Below are 16,928 nucleotides of genomic sequence, written 5' to 3' on the forward strand. Positions count from 1 at the left end.
AAGCTAAAGGTTTAACAAAAGGAAAGCAATATTGTACTTTATTTTATTTTTTTAACCTGTGCTGTCAGCATGCTGGGCATACAACAGAGTATTTATATGCGATTGCATCTTGGACAGAGTTAGTCTGCAAGTGGAGTTCAACTTCTCAACCTGCAATTCAACGCTTTATTAATTCTTAAATCATCAAGAACTGCTGTGATAACTCTGTCCTGCGGACAACCTGTAGGATGACAAGAGCACAGCTTTTTGTTATAGAGAGTTGCCACCAATCCCCCTCTTTGGAGAACAATTTTACCATGTTTGGGTCTATAAACAACTAATCACTACTCCAAGAGGAAGATTCTCTTCCTCTTGGAGTAGTGAGACAAATGAACATAGAACATAGTGAGACAAATGAACATAGAACCAAACAACATGTACACGGAAAAACGTAAACATTGGACGACAACATGTATTGAAAAACCTGAGTCCAGGAAAACTGGAACAGCCATCGGGCACGTGGCCTCTTCCTGTCTTAGTTATGGCAGTAAATGAGGGAGGAAAGTTGAGGATTTCAACCAGGAGGGTGTTGGTGTGTGTGTGTGTGTGTGTGTGTGTGTGTGTGTGTGTGTGTGTGTGTGTGTGTGTGTGTGTGTGTGTGTGTTGTCCACCAGTGAGTGTACAGGACTAATTATGTCGTGGGGCCTCCAAGCCGCGGAAAGGGCCCCGAAGCCGCCCCCCCACCGAGCTCCGCAGCTGCATAGATACCCCACGGCTGCAGGAACACCCCAAGCACCCCGCCCTGCAGCCACAGAAGACCCCCGGACCGCCAGAGAAGCCGGAAATCCGGAGTTACCCCTAGGCTCGGCCCCAAGGAGCATAACCCAGTCCCAGGGAGCACGAGGAGACCATGCACCCTCAGGGAAGACCCCGCCCCCCGGAGGAGAACCCGCAGCCCCAGGTGGAGACCGCGCACCCCCAAGGGGGTGCAGTTTGTACCCTAATGACCTCAATCTAATTTCTTTCAGTGTTTAAAGGATCATGAACGATGGTTTCCGTTATCTGGTAATTGCCGGTTTTTGACCGGGAAAATATGTTGAAATCTCTTTCTCTCGATTATTTATTAAGACCTGGTTGTCATATTTAATTTGTTTTGGATTTTATCAAAATTTTAATAAAGTCAAACGTTAATTAAAGCAGCTGCACTTATGACTTATTGATCACGAACGGAAATTATTTGATTTCAAGTAGTAATATTCATAATATTTATTCATTTATAAAACAGCTTACTGGCAGGACTTATTTTATTTTTAATATTCAATAAAAATAATATTATAAATCTACGTGCCTTTATGATTTCATTCTTTATATAGCTTGCCTATCAATTGTTTTTAAGTGCAATAAACACAGATAATATTTGACCAGAATATCTCCCATTGGTCAGGGACATTAAAATCATCCAGGACAGGTGGACCGGCACCAATGTATTCTAAGGGAAACTCTGTTGTGAACATTCAAATATTGAATTACATTTGAACTCGGGGAATTTGAATAGACGCGGGGGATTTTCAACAGATGCTTCGATACCCTCTCACCTCCAAATACGTGCAGCTTGAGCTGATTGGAGACTCTAAACTGCCCATTTGTGTGAATGGTTCATGAATTACCATGTGTGACCCTACAGCGGTCCAAGAACCAACAATTTGAACCGTCTGAAAGGTAACGTGGACCGTTGTCGTCAATAAGTCACATTTGCATGCGTACACACCTGCTCCTTCTCAGAGTTGGATCCCCACTTGGATTCAGCTTCTCAACGGGACCCTCCATGTGCATCTACTCATTGTTCATTCTAACATTTTCCTTTTTTCCTCTGGTCCCAAAATTAACTTTCTTCACCCCAAATCCTATCCACCCCACCTTAACCAGGTGGCTCAGCGGTTAGCACTGTTACCTCACAGCAACAAGTTTGTCTGTTTGAACCCGACTCAGCATTTCTGTGCGGAGTTTGCAAGTTATTCCCATGTTCACATGAGTTTTCTCCGGTGTTCTGGTCTCCTCCCACCCTAAAAGACATCCACATCAGGTTCACATGCCTACCAATGGCCGTGACCAAGGCGCTGGCACTAGAACTGGAGTGGGCTGCCCCTAAATGGTTAGGGTGGGTTAAATGAAGAGGACCAATTTCCCCATGGGGACTAAATGATATTTCTTCTTCTTGTTCTCCATGATTGTGCAAAGCGGTTAAAGAAAAATGAATGGATGGATGAATATTGGAATATATAAATGACTTCAAACTACCAACCTTGTAACGAACTACAAGGGTCTGCAAGACATTGCCCGGCGGTGTTTAGTGTCCAGTCCCAGTCCTGTTGGGGCTCTATACTGTTTTTCACCATATGGTCGGTGTCTGAGTCACTTTACACTGTCACTGTCACGGCTGCTATTCCCAGAACAATGTACTGCTTCAGGCTGGAGACTTGCTGCCAGGCCACCAAACCCTGCAGCACTCACTCTTTCCAAAACACTCAAGCAAGAGGAATGTGCTTATATGAGAAGCAATCAGCTGGATTGTCGGACAGAAACAAGTCATCCAGGCAGAAAACAGTTAGTAAGGTAGTCCAACAGTTAAAAAGGTAGGCCAACTGATAGTAAAGCAAAGCAAGCCAACAGGCATACAGGCAGGCCAACAGACAGTGGCACAGTGCATCGCTACCTCACAGCACAAAGGTCCGAGGTCAGATTCCAGCTCCGCGCTCCGGTGGGTTGTCTACCGATTAGGGGCCTTTCTGTGTGGAGTTTGCATGTTCTCCCCGTGTTTGCATGGGATTTCCTCAATGAAACATCGTAAGAACCCCCATTAAAAAAAACAACCGTAAGAAACACCATCTGACCAGCGATGGTCCCCGGGCGCTGTAAGCTGCCCAACACTCCTGGCGTGCCCCCCAGAAGAAGGACAAGCCTAGGATAGGAAAAAAAAGTGGAGAACATATTTCACGGCTTCCATTAATTGCATGTATGTGTGTCGTCTGTCAGCTGCACGTACTACAGGTTGTGGTGTGTACAGTGACAAAATAAAGACGAGCTTAGCTTGTCCAGTTTCGTCGCAAGGCAGATCATCAGTCAACAAAGTAGTCCTGTCTTCTGTCAGGCGGACTGACAGTTTGGAAGTCAAGTCAACAGCCAGTAAGGTGGTCCAGCACTCCGTAAGGCAAATCAAGCTGCATAACCGGACTTCATCCTTCCATCCGCCAATCGACAAAGCCCTCCTTTGTGCTGCTTTGCGCCTTACAGCGTTCACATATACAGTGAACTGTAACACAGTTCCTTTGACAATGACCGAGGAAGTGATGTCATAAGAACTTAAAAATGACAGGCATGCCTACTTAGCTTTCAGAGTTTTTGACCTCAGTCAACCATTACACTTAGTGGCTACCATGTTAATGCCACAGTGCCTACTGAGTTCAATAATTAACATATTGTCTTGAAATAAAGAAATATTTAAAAGGAAGTTTCAGACAAAAAGGATCATTGCTATGCTTCTTCGTTTTTACATAATGCCTTTTATGCCTATGTCAATTAATTTGAATTGCCCTTGTGTATGAAATGTGCTAAACAAATAAACTTGCCTTACAATACCAGACAACAATATGATTTACTGTCAAAGACAATATTCCAATTGAACCAAATCACAACAGTCTGACTTGATTCTCTGAAATAAAGGCTGTGTTTACTATGAATATCAAAAGACTAATCAGAGCAGAACTCCTGCTTTGGCCGACTGCTCTGAAAACATCAAACACGTTCAATATTCTAAGCAGTAATTAGTCCTGGCTAGGGCGGTGTGTGATTTGACAACGCTAAATGTTGTCACAACAGCCAGTGAGATGAGCACCTCACTGTGTCACAATTATGGATGGTCTAATGCTCAGAACAGGAGGGCTACAGCATTTATTCAAGTAATGATTGTCAGCCTTTGCATGTGCACCTTTACAACCTCTCCAAAACCACGTGACAAATACTTTTTGAATGCAAGGCCAACTTTGGTTGCATCAATGACAGCATTAGCAGAGCAGTTCATTTTGGTTGCTTGCAGGGCTTGTTAAAGAGTTTTCTTAAGCACAAAGCTGGTGGCAGATTGAGATGTGCACCTGGGTAGAAAAGCCACAGTGAATAGTGGTTATGGTTCACAAATCTTTCCCCAGGATTAATGAAGCATTGTTATCTTCTAAGGCAGCAGACGTGACCAGATTTAGCCTTCTGCTCTTTTCGGCTGACTAGTGGCTTGACTTCTTTTTCACATTATGATTTGAATAAAAACATTGTATTTGTTTATACTCCTTTGTTTGGTCTCCCTTATTATTAACAACAATTAGCTGTTTTATTATACTAATATAACATTATTATGCTCAAAACTTGCTCAAAAGTTGGTGAACATTTATTGAGCAATGGTTACCAAAAAAAAGAGACGAAAAGTAATGGAGACTTGAGTACTGTGCAGCACTTGGTCGTACCGCCCCACTATGGCTCCTGGAACAAAATTCTGAATTAGAATGGAATTCAAATATTCAAGAAATGAACACTATTCAAATGCTACAATTAGAATTTGATTGTGTATTTTTTTATTTTATTTTATTTTTATAAATAAAAAAATATATTATAAATGTTTTGGCTAACGTTAGCCAATCAATTCACATGTGATGAGCAGTAAAGTTACATATAAGTTTGTTGCACAGTGAACACACATTAGAGAAAAATATTCCCGGTTTACTGTGTACGATGTTTGCGCACCGGCACGTTTCCCTCTCCTACGGTGTTTCACTATGAGTACAAGGGAGAATGCACCTTTGACCACAATGTCCAGATATTCCACAGATGAGGAGATGAAAGTGGGAAATAAACTTGACCATCACCGAAGTTATGTCCTCTAGTGTAGAGAACATTCCGTCCCAAACACCGGCACCCGGACCATGCCAGGCAGGTCATTTGGCAACGGACTGTAAGAACACCCATTTTTTCAAATTCAGATTTTATCTGCTCCACAGTAGAGTTTTTATTTGCTTTGTTTGGAGAAAGGCGCTGCTTAGGTGCCATAATGTTATGGAAAACCCTGCTATTTATTGTGGCATTATGTTGGCTAAAATGCTGGTGACATTCGTATGTATGATACAACTGGCAATTATCAAGCTCAGAAAACTGATCGAGGTCATGTCCATACACCATACCATAAGTCAATTTAGTAATTATCACGACAGGAATTAGTACTCGCGTCACACCTACTGGCATGATGCCTGCCACACAAACATATCTCTCTCTCTCTCTCTCTCTCTCTGGTACTGTTTACACTGTGTCAAACAATCTGTCCATGTCCTGGTGAATACTGTTTCAGGGGTGGCCAAACTGGCCAATTGGAAAAGCCGAAAGAACGCTGTGAGGGGTCAGGGGTCAGTAGATCCGGCCCAGATGACGATTGGTCTACTCTCAGCCTGCCTCAGGTTGGAGTTTGAGTTTTACAAACCGACTGGCAAATTGGACACCCCATACACTCAGAAGTGTATGGGGTGTTGGGGCGGTGCTGTGTTCTGTCCAGGATGATTCCCTCATTATTAACCTGTGATTTTGCTGTGATTCTCTCCCTCCCTCCCCCTCTCCCTCCCTCTTCTGCTGTGGGCACAGAAAGGCACAGCCTGTCCCTGTCATGTTTATAGTTCCAAAACAGAAGTTCCACCACAGTGCTGGGGCTAATAAAAGCCAGGGCAAATTGGCGTCAAGTAGGGTGGTGACGTCACACATAATATCCATTTATCAGCCTATCCCTCTATTCAAACCCTGCTGGATATCAGGTTCCCTTTATATTCCTCTCTCTTGCTCCTAACTGAAGTCAATCCCCAAACCAGATGGGGGGTTGATGTCTTTCCCCATGTATATGAATTGAAGCTAACATATTATTATTATTATTATATAATCTATTATATAACTAGTGCTGGAAATTAAAATTTGAAAAAAAAAAAATATATATATACAGTGGGGCAAAAAAGTATTTAGTCAGCCACCAATTGTGCAAGTTCTCCCACTTAAAAAGATGAGAGAGGCCTGTTACTTTCATCATAGGTAAACCTCAACTATGACAGACAAAATGAGAAAGAAAAAATCCAAAAAATCACAGTCTGATTTTTAAAGAATTTATTTGCAAATTATGGTGGGAAATAAGTATTTGGTCAATAACAAAAGTTCATCTCAATACTTTGTTATATACCCTTTGTTTGCAATGACAGAGGGCAAACGTTTTCTGTAAGTCTTCACAAGGTTTTCAAACACTGTTGCTGGTATTTTGGCCCATTCCTCCATGCAGATCTCCTCTAGAGCAGTGATGTTTTGGGGCTGTCGCTGGGCAACACGGACTTTCAACTCCCTCCAAAGATTTTCTATGGGGTTGAGATCTGGAGACTGGCTAGGCCACTCCAGGACCTTTAATGCTTCTTACGACGCCACTCCTTCGTTGCCCGGGCGGTGTGTTTGGGATCATTGTCATGCTGAAAGACCCAGCCACGTTTCATCTTCAATGCCCTTGCTAATGGAAGGAGGTTTTCACTCAAAATCTCACGATACATGGCCCCATTCATTCTTTCCTTTACACGGATCAGTCGTCCTGGTCCCTTTGCAGAAAAACAGCCCCAAAGCATGATGTTTCCACCCTCATGCTTCACAGTAGGTATGGTGTTCTTTGGATGCAACCCGGCTTTCTTTCTCCTCCAAAACACGACAAGTTGAGTTTTTACCAAAAAAGTTTGATTTTGGTTTCATCTGACCATATGACATTCTCCCAATCCTCTTCTGGATCATCCAAATGCTCTCTAGCAAACTTCAGACGGACCTGGACATGTACTGGCTTAAGCAGGGGGACACGGCTGGCACTGCAGGATTTGAGTCCCTGGCGGCGTAGTGTGTTACTGATGGTAGCCTTTGTTACTTTGGTCCCAGCTCTCTGCAGGTCATTCACTAGGTCTCCCCGTGTGGTTCTGGGATGTTTGTTCACCGTTCTTGTGATCATTTTGACCCCACGGGGTGAGATCTTGCGTGGAGCCCCAGATCGAGGGAGATTATCAGTGGTCTTGTATGTCTTCCATTTTCTAATCATTGCTCCCACAGTTGATTTCTTCACAACAAGCTGCTTACCTATTGCAGGTTCAGTCTTCCCAGCCTGGTGCAGGTCTATAATTTTGTTTCTGGTGTCCTTTGACAGCTCTTGGTCTTGGCCATAGTGGAGTTTGGAGTGTGACTGTTTGAGGTTGTGGACAGGTGTCTTTTATACTGACAACAAGTTCAAACAGGTGCCATTAATACAGGTAACGAGTGGAGGACAGAGGAGCCTCTTAAAGAAAAAGTTACAGGTCTGTGAAAGCCAGAAATCTTGCTTGTTTGTAGGTGACCAAATACTTATTTTACCGAGGAATTTACCAATTAATTCATTAAAAATCCTACAATGTGATTTCCTGGATTCTTTCCCCCCATTCTGTCTCTCATAGTCGAAGTGTACCTATGATGAAAATTACAGGCCTCTCTCATCTTTTTAAGTGGGAGAACGTGCACAATTGGTGGCTGACTAAATACTTTTTTGCCCCATTGTATATATACATTTTATTAATTTGACTTTTTTTTTAATGGAAATTTACACTATTATGGGTCAAAACCTTTGTTGAATTCAATAAGACATTTCAATACCTTAAACTCTTTTTTTTTTAAGTCATAAATGAAGTTGTCTTCAGCAATCTGGTCAGTCACAGAACAAGGTTTCACTTCAGGGAGATTACATTCAATGTCTAAATACAGAACATAGAACAAGATTCAAAGTTGTCTGAAATCTTAACCGACTGGTGGAAGCAACCACTTTAAAAAGGAATAAAACCAGAAATTCAGTCATTGGAAATGTGTTTGTTCATGAAGCTTTGCTGTAATTAAACCGCCTGGCTAACACAACCAGGACTAAAACTGATTAGATAGGACTTAAGAACCTTTCACATGTCAATGCTTACATACTTTCTACAGAACTATTGTTTGTAAATCTTCGACACCTGCTATTTTCTAGTTTTACTTTTTCACTGAAAGGACTTTTCTTCCACTCAACTGAAAAATGGTTATGTTTAAGTTTGAGCCTGCCAATGAGGACAGGAAACCATTAAGGCAACCAACCCTAGACCATTATCACCATTAGTTCGGCCCACGGGGCAGGCAACGTTTAGTGCTGGAAGGACCGTTTTGGAGACTGGACGAAGCTCAGTTTCAGAAGGCGGCAACAGCTAGCGACCTAGAGAAGTAAAGACATTGTTTTAGGACCTTTAAATACTTTAATACATTGGGTTGAGTGAGTGGATGACTTTTACTGTAAATCAAGGTACTGTTGTAGGATATTCATACATCTAGTTATCAGAAACACACTTTTTCCCCCACCGCTGGTCTCAACAGTGTGTGTGTGTGTGTGTGTGTGTGTGTGTGTGTGTGTGTGTGTGTGTGTGTGTGTGTGTGTGTGTGTGTGTGTGTGTGTGTGTGTGTGTGTGTGTGCGTGGCCAGTGATTTACTAAAACTTCATTAGTGGTGAATAAATCAGCGCGCATGAGTCGAGCGCGCATCGACCGGGCTGTTCCGAGGTGGAGGTGAGTTACAGACGGCTACTGTACACAGGGGCTGCTGACGTAGCTCCGACGCTGACGCTGATGGATGGAGCCGGCAACAAAAGCCCCTCACACAGTTTGGGCCGGCATTACCTTTTTTTCATCAAGGCGAGCGCCGCGGAGAGCTTCGATTAGTCTGACGAGAAGATTCTGTGACAAACTCGTCTACGACGGGTGTTCTCTTTCAGAGCTTAATGGATTCTATAAAAAAAAAGTGGCTGTAAACAAATGGTGAAAGTGGCAAAAGCAAGCGGGAATAAACTAAAGCTGTCTCATTTACATTATAGTCCGTTGTTGCCCTTTCCCCATCCTTCCATTTTTTATCCTTCTCTCCCCTTCTCCTCCCTCCTTTTACTCTTTGGTTCCTCTCCTCTCGGCTCCATCCTTCCTATCCTCCTCATTCTTTCTTCTCCTCTTCACTCATTTCTGCTGGGCTCCCAACGTCTTCGCCGACTGCTGAGGCACTAATAAAGTTCCTCAGTAAATGTAGGTTTTCATGACACACACACACACACACACACACACACACACACACACACACACACACACACACACACACACACACACACACACACACACACACACACACACACACACACACACACACACACACACACCAATAAAATCACATGACACTGCTGACCTCCAGTGGCCTGTTTGCTCCTCCATACGCTGTTTCTTTTGTCGGAGGCAGGGTCCGCCTTTCCTGGCGGGAACAAAGATGATCTGTGGGATTTCCGCTTGAAGGCAACAAACAACAGCTACAGCCTAGATAGCATGACAGCATCCAAGGCTTCCAAGGCTTAGCCGAAAGACATGACTGATGGAGATCAATATGACTCAGCGTTTGAACAGGGCCTTCCGCGACTACACAGAATCAACTGTACACCTTACAAAACACTAGCTGGAAGACTGTTTATCGACTTCCCCTTCTAAATCTTCCTCTGGGTAAAACGGATGGAGATGGAGGCCAGATAAAGGGAGTGCCATAAATGTGGTTGAAGGCATACCAGAAATATAGATTCATATAAAGTAGGGCTGGGTAAAAAAAAAAAAAAAAATTGAATATCATGATATTTCTCGACGAAAATCTCAGTGTCGATAATTTGACAATATTTTGGGGAAGGCAATTGGTGTTTTCATAAGATACTTACACACAAGTATTCTTTGAAAAACAATAGTAATGTGGATATTATGACCAAGCAGGTAGAGGCATTGGTCAGAACAGCTAGAACTGTCTATGAAGTTCAGAAAACTGCATTACTTTACCTAAATGCAGCCTTGAAGAATTAAGGCAAAAAATATTTGAAAGTTAAAATATAATAAAATAGACCAACACCATATTAAGATAACCAAAATCCCAGACCACATCTAGTCTGATTACATTACATTACATTACATTGCATTTAGCAGACGCTTTTTCCAAAGCAACTTACAATTATTCAAACACCGACGGACGCAGCCATCAGGAGCAATTAGGGGTTAAGTGTCTTGCTTAAGGACACTACAGCATGCTAGCAGGAGGAGCCTGGGATCCTTACCGCAAACCTTTAGATTACTAGACCACCAGCTCTACGTCCTGAGCTACCACCCCCTGATATCACAATGATACATCGTCATCTTTGTACGGAAACCTAAGGAGCAGCAGCACCTAAAACCAAACAGGGAGAAGGTCTCGCAAGACCCAAATGTCAGCAATAAAAAAAATAATAATAAAATTTGTCCAAAGCACCTATAAAAAGACGGGCTTTCAAGATGCAAATATGAATTCTGGGAGGGGTCCGTGTCCCCCCCCCCCCCCGTCCCAATGTACCGCTTACGCCCCCCGAACCTGCACCTGTGCTCAGATAGAGATCAGCTGCGACCGATCCCTGGCGGAGCCACACCCGACACGCATGGCTTGTGTTACCGCTGGGGCACAACAGATGGAGGAGCTCCCACACCACTTCGTCAGCAGAGAGGGGTTTTGCACTACACCAGTGTTCGGGACCAATTTTTTTTTTTCCAATTTAAAGATCGATACTCTAATATGATTAAATTCTTTTTTTTTTTTTTTCCCCCTCCAATTTATGAATCTTTTTAGAAAATTGTAATATTGAAATTTTGTAAGTTATGCAATCATTGTTCGCTTACTTTGCTACTCCGGCCATGTATTCATTTCAGCTTGTCAAATCAAAACAACAATATTTATTTGTATTTGAAGTTGACTTTTCTTTTGTTGTTGTGTTCTTTGAACAAAATGTGTTATTTATTTCATATTTTGTGATATACATACCGTATAAAGTAAAGCAATGTCTTGTTATCTTGCTTACAGAAAAATGAAGAATGAAAATCTTTAATGTATGTATTCGACTGAATTTGTTCCGTTAAATATTTTTGTAAAGCACATTGAATTCAATAAGCACATTGAAGACCCTTCTCCTCAGAAGACACCTGGACCCTACTTCCCCATGAGCATCCTTTTCCCCCCTTTACCGTCGAACATTTCATTACAAAAATAAAAAAAATCTCTCCAACTCTACTAGTGCTGCTTGTTTTGAGAGAATGTTTAACCGTGACTGTGGCAGCCCACCACGATATCAACACTGACCGACACATACTCTCTCTCTAATGATTGTGTTTTGATTCAAACCTGGTGCCAGTCACTATGACACCGGCTCCTATATGATTGACATACCCGCCATACCCGCCTCAAGCGTCTTCACGTAATGTAAGAAATGCTCCAGCCGCATATTCCCCTTGTTGACTGCCATCAGCCTATTGACAAATAAGAGTGCATTCACCCATGGCACCGGCCGATGTTTATCTCTTGTGTCGCATTAATTTTGCACCGGCTAAATGCTGTGTTGGTGGGGCCGGCTCTTCCCATAGGCGCTGCAAAACCGTAGGGGTGTCACGATTTCGGTCCAAAGTTGGAAGGTGATCGAAATGAGCATTTGATTTTGAACTTCAAAATCACAATCAGGTTTGCGATTCTCCACTTATTTTTGTGGGAAGTGTTGTCTGACATGGCCGCCATATTGGGGCGGTCAAGATCCGCCGGTAAATAACTTCTGTGTGCGCTGGAGGTGCGGGCTCATTATTTCCTGTCCGCCGCAGCAGACTCGTGCTCGGTCGTTCATGAACAATCCGGCTCTGTTGAACGGCTCTGTTGTCGGAACGAAGGGAACCAAGTCTCGCAGGGTGATGAGCCATTTCATTTTTTTCTATCTATCTGTTTTACAAAAAAATATGTCATGCTATCTGCAAAAGTTTCACGCTCCGGGACTCCTCCCGCCCTCGCCGGGAGGTGCCCTGACTGAAAAGGAGCGCACCCACTGTTACGTCAGGATCACAAAGCAAGGCGCACGCGCGCGCACACACACACACACACACACACACACACACACACACACACACACACACACACACACACACACACACACACACACACACACACACACACACACACACACACACACACACACACACATTGCACTGCTGCCTCACAGCAAGAAGGTCCTGGGTTCGATTCCCGCCTGGGGCGCTGTTGGCACCGTGCTCCGGCGGGTTATCTCCCAAATAGGAGCCTTTCTGTGTGGAGTTTGCATGTTCTCCCCGTGCTCACATGGGGTTTCCTCCACCTCACGTCAGTAAGGACCCCCCTCAAAAACATGCACCCATCATCGTCTGACCAGCGATGGACAATTATCACCTGGTCCCCGGGCGCGTCCACGTACGCTGCCCACTGCTCCTGGCTGTGCCCCCGGAGGAAGGACAAGCCAGGATGGGTCAAAAGCAGAGGAGCCATTTCACCGGCCACCATCAAAAGCATGTGCATGTGTGTGTGTGTGCAAGCATGTGTTGTAGTGTGGTGTGTTGCGTGACTAATAAAGACTGTTTCTTCACACACGATGCTATTACTATTGTTTTTTTGTTTTCTTTTCAAAGGTTATTTTACTATTGTTATTTATGTGTGAAAGTGTGTTTTGTACCTGTTCTGCACAAAAAAATAACAAACTATATAGTGCTTGTTTTATTTATTCATTTATTGTGAAACTTTTTTTTGTAATATTATAAAAATAAATAAATAAACAAACAACAGGGGAGGGGGGGGGACATACTTAGAGCCGCTTTTTTGAACCACTTTCGGAACCGACGGAGCCATAAGATCCGGTTCCCTTCAAAGAGCCGTACATCTATCACTACAGCAGACATGCAGAGCAGAGTGGGCTCCTCGCTTTCTCCTTTACTGTAAGGCAGCTACGTCACATCCGGCAGTGATTCCATCCCGGAGGACGGCAAAAAGTTATAATATTTTGCCTTTGATTATTGATTTGATTATTTAACTTTATGACTTTTCTAATGGCTTTTACATTTACATGTAATCAATTTAATTTTTGTTGGGCTATGTAAGTACTGAAAAGTGATTCTCATTGAGTAGGTAGTTGCATAGCAGGCTAAAAAGGCCTTAGAAACAGAAAGAATCTTTGTCACGTGAAAGGTTATATTAAACATTGTTTCATACATTTGTATGAAACCGACAGACATGTGAGGTAGGACAGAGACTTTACAACAGTTTTGTTATTCTTATCATGAAGATCTCTATGTTTCCCCGGCACAAAAGGGGGAATAAATAAACAAAAACAAAATAAAAAAAACCTTGTTATCAGCAATCAGCCAAATTGTTATTTTAAACATGGATTTCGCCCTAGAATTTCACTATCAGTGCATCCCTGCTTAACATTATAGTTTGGAAAAATCCTCTGTTTCCCTCTGTATGAAGCGTCTCCCACGCTCGCCTGCAGACTTTTGGTCGAGAGCCAAACTGCAGCGGTGCTCGTCAATGTGACATTATGTTCACTTAGCCGATCAACCGATTAACCGATGACCGATCTGGCTGATACAAAGGCACATGATGCAAAGCGCCTGTTAATTACACCAGTTAAACTTATTCCACCCTACTATTATTTTATTAATGTACACATTTAAATGACAATAGGGCTGTACCCGACTCAGAATTTTGTCAGTCGAATCGGATTCGGCTGTTCAATGAGAATATTCGACTATTCAGGGTGGCACGAGGATTAAAAAAAAATTGTTTCTATTTATTTAGCCAATACAACCCGTTTCTCACTTGCAATATGATTAAAATATTGGTCTAAGAAGCATTTTTGCTATTTTCAGAATCTGGCATAATGTTGGAATTATCATGTGTGAGGGGGGCGGGGCCAGCCCCCTCTGCCTGGCAGAGCAAGCCATGAAGCAAGCCACCTGTTAATAACGGACAAAAACTGCTCAACAAAAGCTGTCATTTTCCTTCTCAATGTGTCGGAACATCCAGCAAGGAGACTGAACATTTCTTTTGTTAAAATTTGTTTCAAATGAAAAGCCCTCTAGCGTTTCATACACAGGTCCAGCCATATAGGTTTTAGGGTTAATTTTGACAAGACGAAGCTCCCAAGACCCCCTCTCTTTATCCTGTGTTGTGAGATTTCAGAAAGCGGCCCCCAAAGAATGGAAAAGAAAAACGCCTAATGAAGCGATTAAGCGAAACGGTGCTCCGTCCCAGGCGGCGGTGCATGGGCATGTGCTGCAGGCAGAGCCCGGAAAACCTGTAGATTCCGGGCGGAGCCTCTTTCAGAACACTGTCAGTTTGTTTTAAACATTTTTTTAATTAAATGAGCAAACCTATCCCTGCACATGCACGGAGCGGCTCTCGGACAAAGCTCATCGATTTGTGTGCACAAAGAGGACGTATGTGGACGTATGCGTGCAACATTCTTATAAAAACAATTCATTTCTGCTCAAACGCTTCACATTTCTTTCGAATGTTTGAATTTTCAGAGTCGAACAACAAGGCTTGAAGGCTTCAAGGTTTTCCGTTTTACAATTCAATAGTTAACTAAAGATATGTTATTCTTCTGAATTCATGCATCAATTCATCTCATTTCATCATAACACGTAGGCCTCGCAGGAAACAGGAAATAGCAGTTTATATGTTGATTGAATCCAATGTTGTGTTGTGTGTCATACTATAGAATGATTTATTGCTTGAGTTTAGTGAATGATACAGAAGATAAAGCACTTAAAAAAAAGTACATTTAAAATGTATACTATATCGCAATCTTGGTTTAAAATCAAAAAAAAAAAATACAAATTTGATTATTTTCCCAAATCATTCAGCCCTAACACACCATGCACTAAATCCTCTACAGGGACAAAATGAAACAAGCCTTTGGTGCCACGGTTGTTTCCACACTATCCATTTATCTTATATAAATCTTTTCATCCGTCCGTAGGGAAGAGAAGAGCAGCTGAGGCATCCGTTACCAACCAGCTCCACATAGCCAAGTGATCTAAGATCAATATATATATAATATGCGTTTGATAAAAGACTTGCAAAAGGGGTCTAGATGGATTTATCCAATCTTTTTTAGACAGGAGATTGAGTATCAACCTCGCCAGACTACTGCACCACATGTTGAACTTTTCAATGAGGTAGAAGGGTTTGGAACTTACAAATCCAGGCTCATATCAGCTTTTTTTGTTGCCATTAATGGCAGTAAATATGTTCCTTATGGCCTTCCTTGAGCCTTATCAGAGTAACAATGGGTCTATACGGGGAAAATGAAGACGGCAGGTTAATGTGAACGTTAATAGGAAAAGACAACCCACAGAAGAAGGGCAGCTGCTATCTCCTCGGCTGCGATTGGATTTGGGGTTGGATGGATTGAGGGTGCTGAGAACAACTGAGCACCAACAACAACACGCTGTGTGGAGGATACAGGTGCTGATGAGGAAGGGGGTGGGAAGAAAGCAGATAGCTCTCCCTCGGCTTGAGAGCCCTCACACCCTGTGTAGGGGCCCACCAATCTCAGGCAGGATAGTCTTTGTGCCAACATCTCCCAACCTTTAACTCAGAGGCCACCTAAATAAATGTAATCTGAGGCCCCCCTATTTAAAAGACTTGTATTTTTCTTTCCGTATATTTATTCAAGGCCATTTGTTTGTTCCATTTTCATGGTAGAGAGAACAAAGGGAATTCAATAAATTAGAAAATACTGTATATAGTCATGGATTTTGTTCTCACTTTGACTCCCTATGGCGGTCCAGCACTCCAGCTTGGGAATCGTTGTATTAGAACAGTGGTTCTCAAACTTTTTTAGTAGTGCACCCTCTCTTGGCAAGGCCTTTTTTCAGCTGAGTACCCCCTTCACTGCCATTGGGAGAAGAAAAAAAGAAAATTTAAATAAATCAATTTCTGTATATAGCTCTTGTGTTTTTTTTTTTAACATTTTATATAACCAATATTTTAAACACTTTTTTTTTTTTTTGGGAGTACCCGATGCAGTAACCCAAATGACCCCTAGGAGTACAAGTATTAAGAAACACTGTATCCATTATTAATGAGAGCATTCATTATTAATGTAATGTCACTGCATTTTAAAAGCAACTTTCAAAAACGAACTCTTTAGGAACAATAGATAGTATTCATAGTTATGTAACGTTATTGAAAATCATACAGGCTTTCTGCCCAACGGCAATTTAATCAGGTCATCAACTTCTGCAGTGTAATTCAAACCATTGCTGGTGGAACATTTTGGTGTGGAGACCCCGTTGGGTAGGTCGACTTCCACTGTCAGAGAAATTCTTAAATATTTTTCATTAATTGCAGCACTGCATGATCACTGCCTGCAATGGGAGCTGATGACAATTGGCTGCTTTCTCAGCATTCCTCCAGGAGTGATGCGTCACCACAGCAATAAAACAATGACCGCCGCTCGAGGAAGAGAGTAACTCTAACAAATCCATTTCATTAAGGGTTATATGAAATATCAAAATAGCATTGTTAAGCATCTAGATATTGTCATTCCTGTTTCTAAACAAAACACGACAAAACATAAAGATAAGAAAAATTATTGGGAATAACACTAGAAGGTTCTGGGTGAACACCAAAGAAGAACAGGACAGAGTTGTTGCAGCAGTTCTTGATGATTAAGGAATGAATATAAGAGTGGCATTGCGGGGTTGAGAAGTTGAACTCCATTTGCAGATTAACTCTGTCCTCGATGCAATGGAACAAATGCTTTGTGTTGTATGCCCAGCATGCTGACAGCACAGGTTGAAAAAAACAAAACACCATAGAAGCACTGCTGGTGAATCTTAAATACTGCATTTGAAGGATGGGCTTTTGGCAGGCTATCAAGATGCCAGGGTTCCTCAGGGCATTCACCAAAAATTGCAGGCCCAATCACATCACTTAAAGTTGTTTTGGGGAGAACTCCTTGACAAAGACGTTAT

General features: G+C 42.4%; 1 protein-coding gene across 1 annotated transcript in view; it reads right to left on the reverse strand.

Annotated features, from left to right (window-relative positions):
- Window positions 1-16,928, reverse strand: part of vta1 (vesicle (multivesicular body) trafficking 1) — a 58,575-nt gene that overhangs the window by 39,976 nt on the left and 1,671 nt on the right. The gene's annotated exons all lie outside the window — the stretch shown is intronic.

The sequence above is a fragment of the Zeus faber genome (assembly GCF_960531495.2).
Source record: "Zeus faber genome assembly, chromosome: 2".
Classification (NCBI taxonomy): domain Eukaryota; kingdom Metazoa; phylum Chordata; class Actinopteri; order Zeiformes; family Zeidae; genus Zeus; species Zeus faber.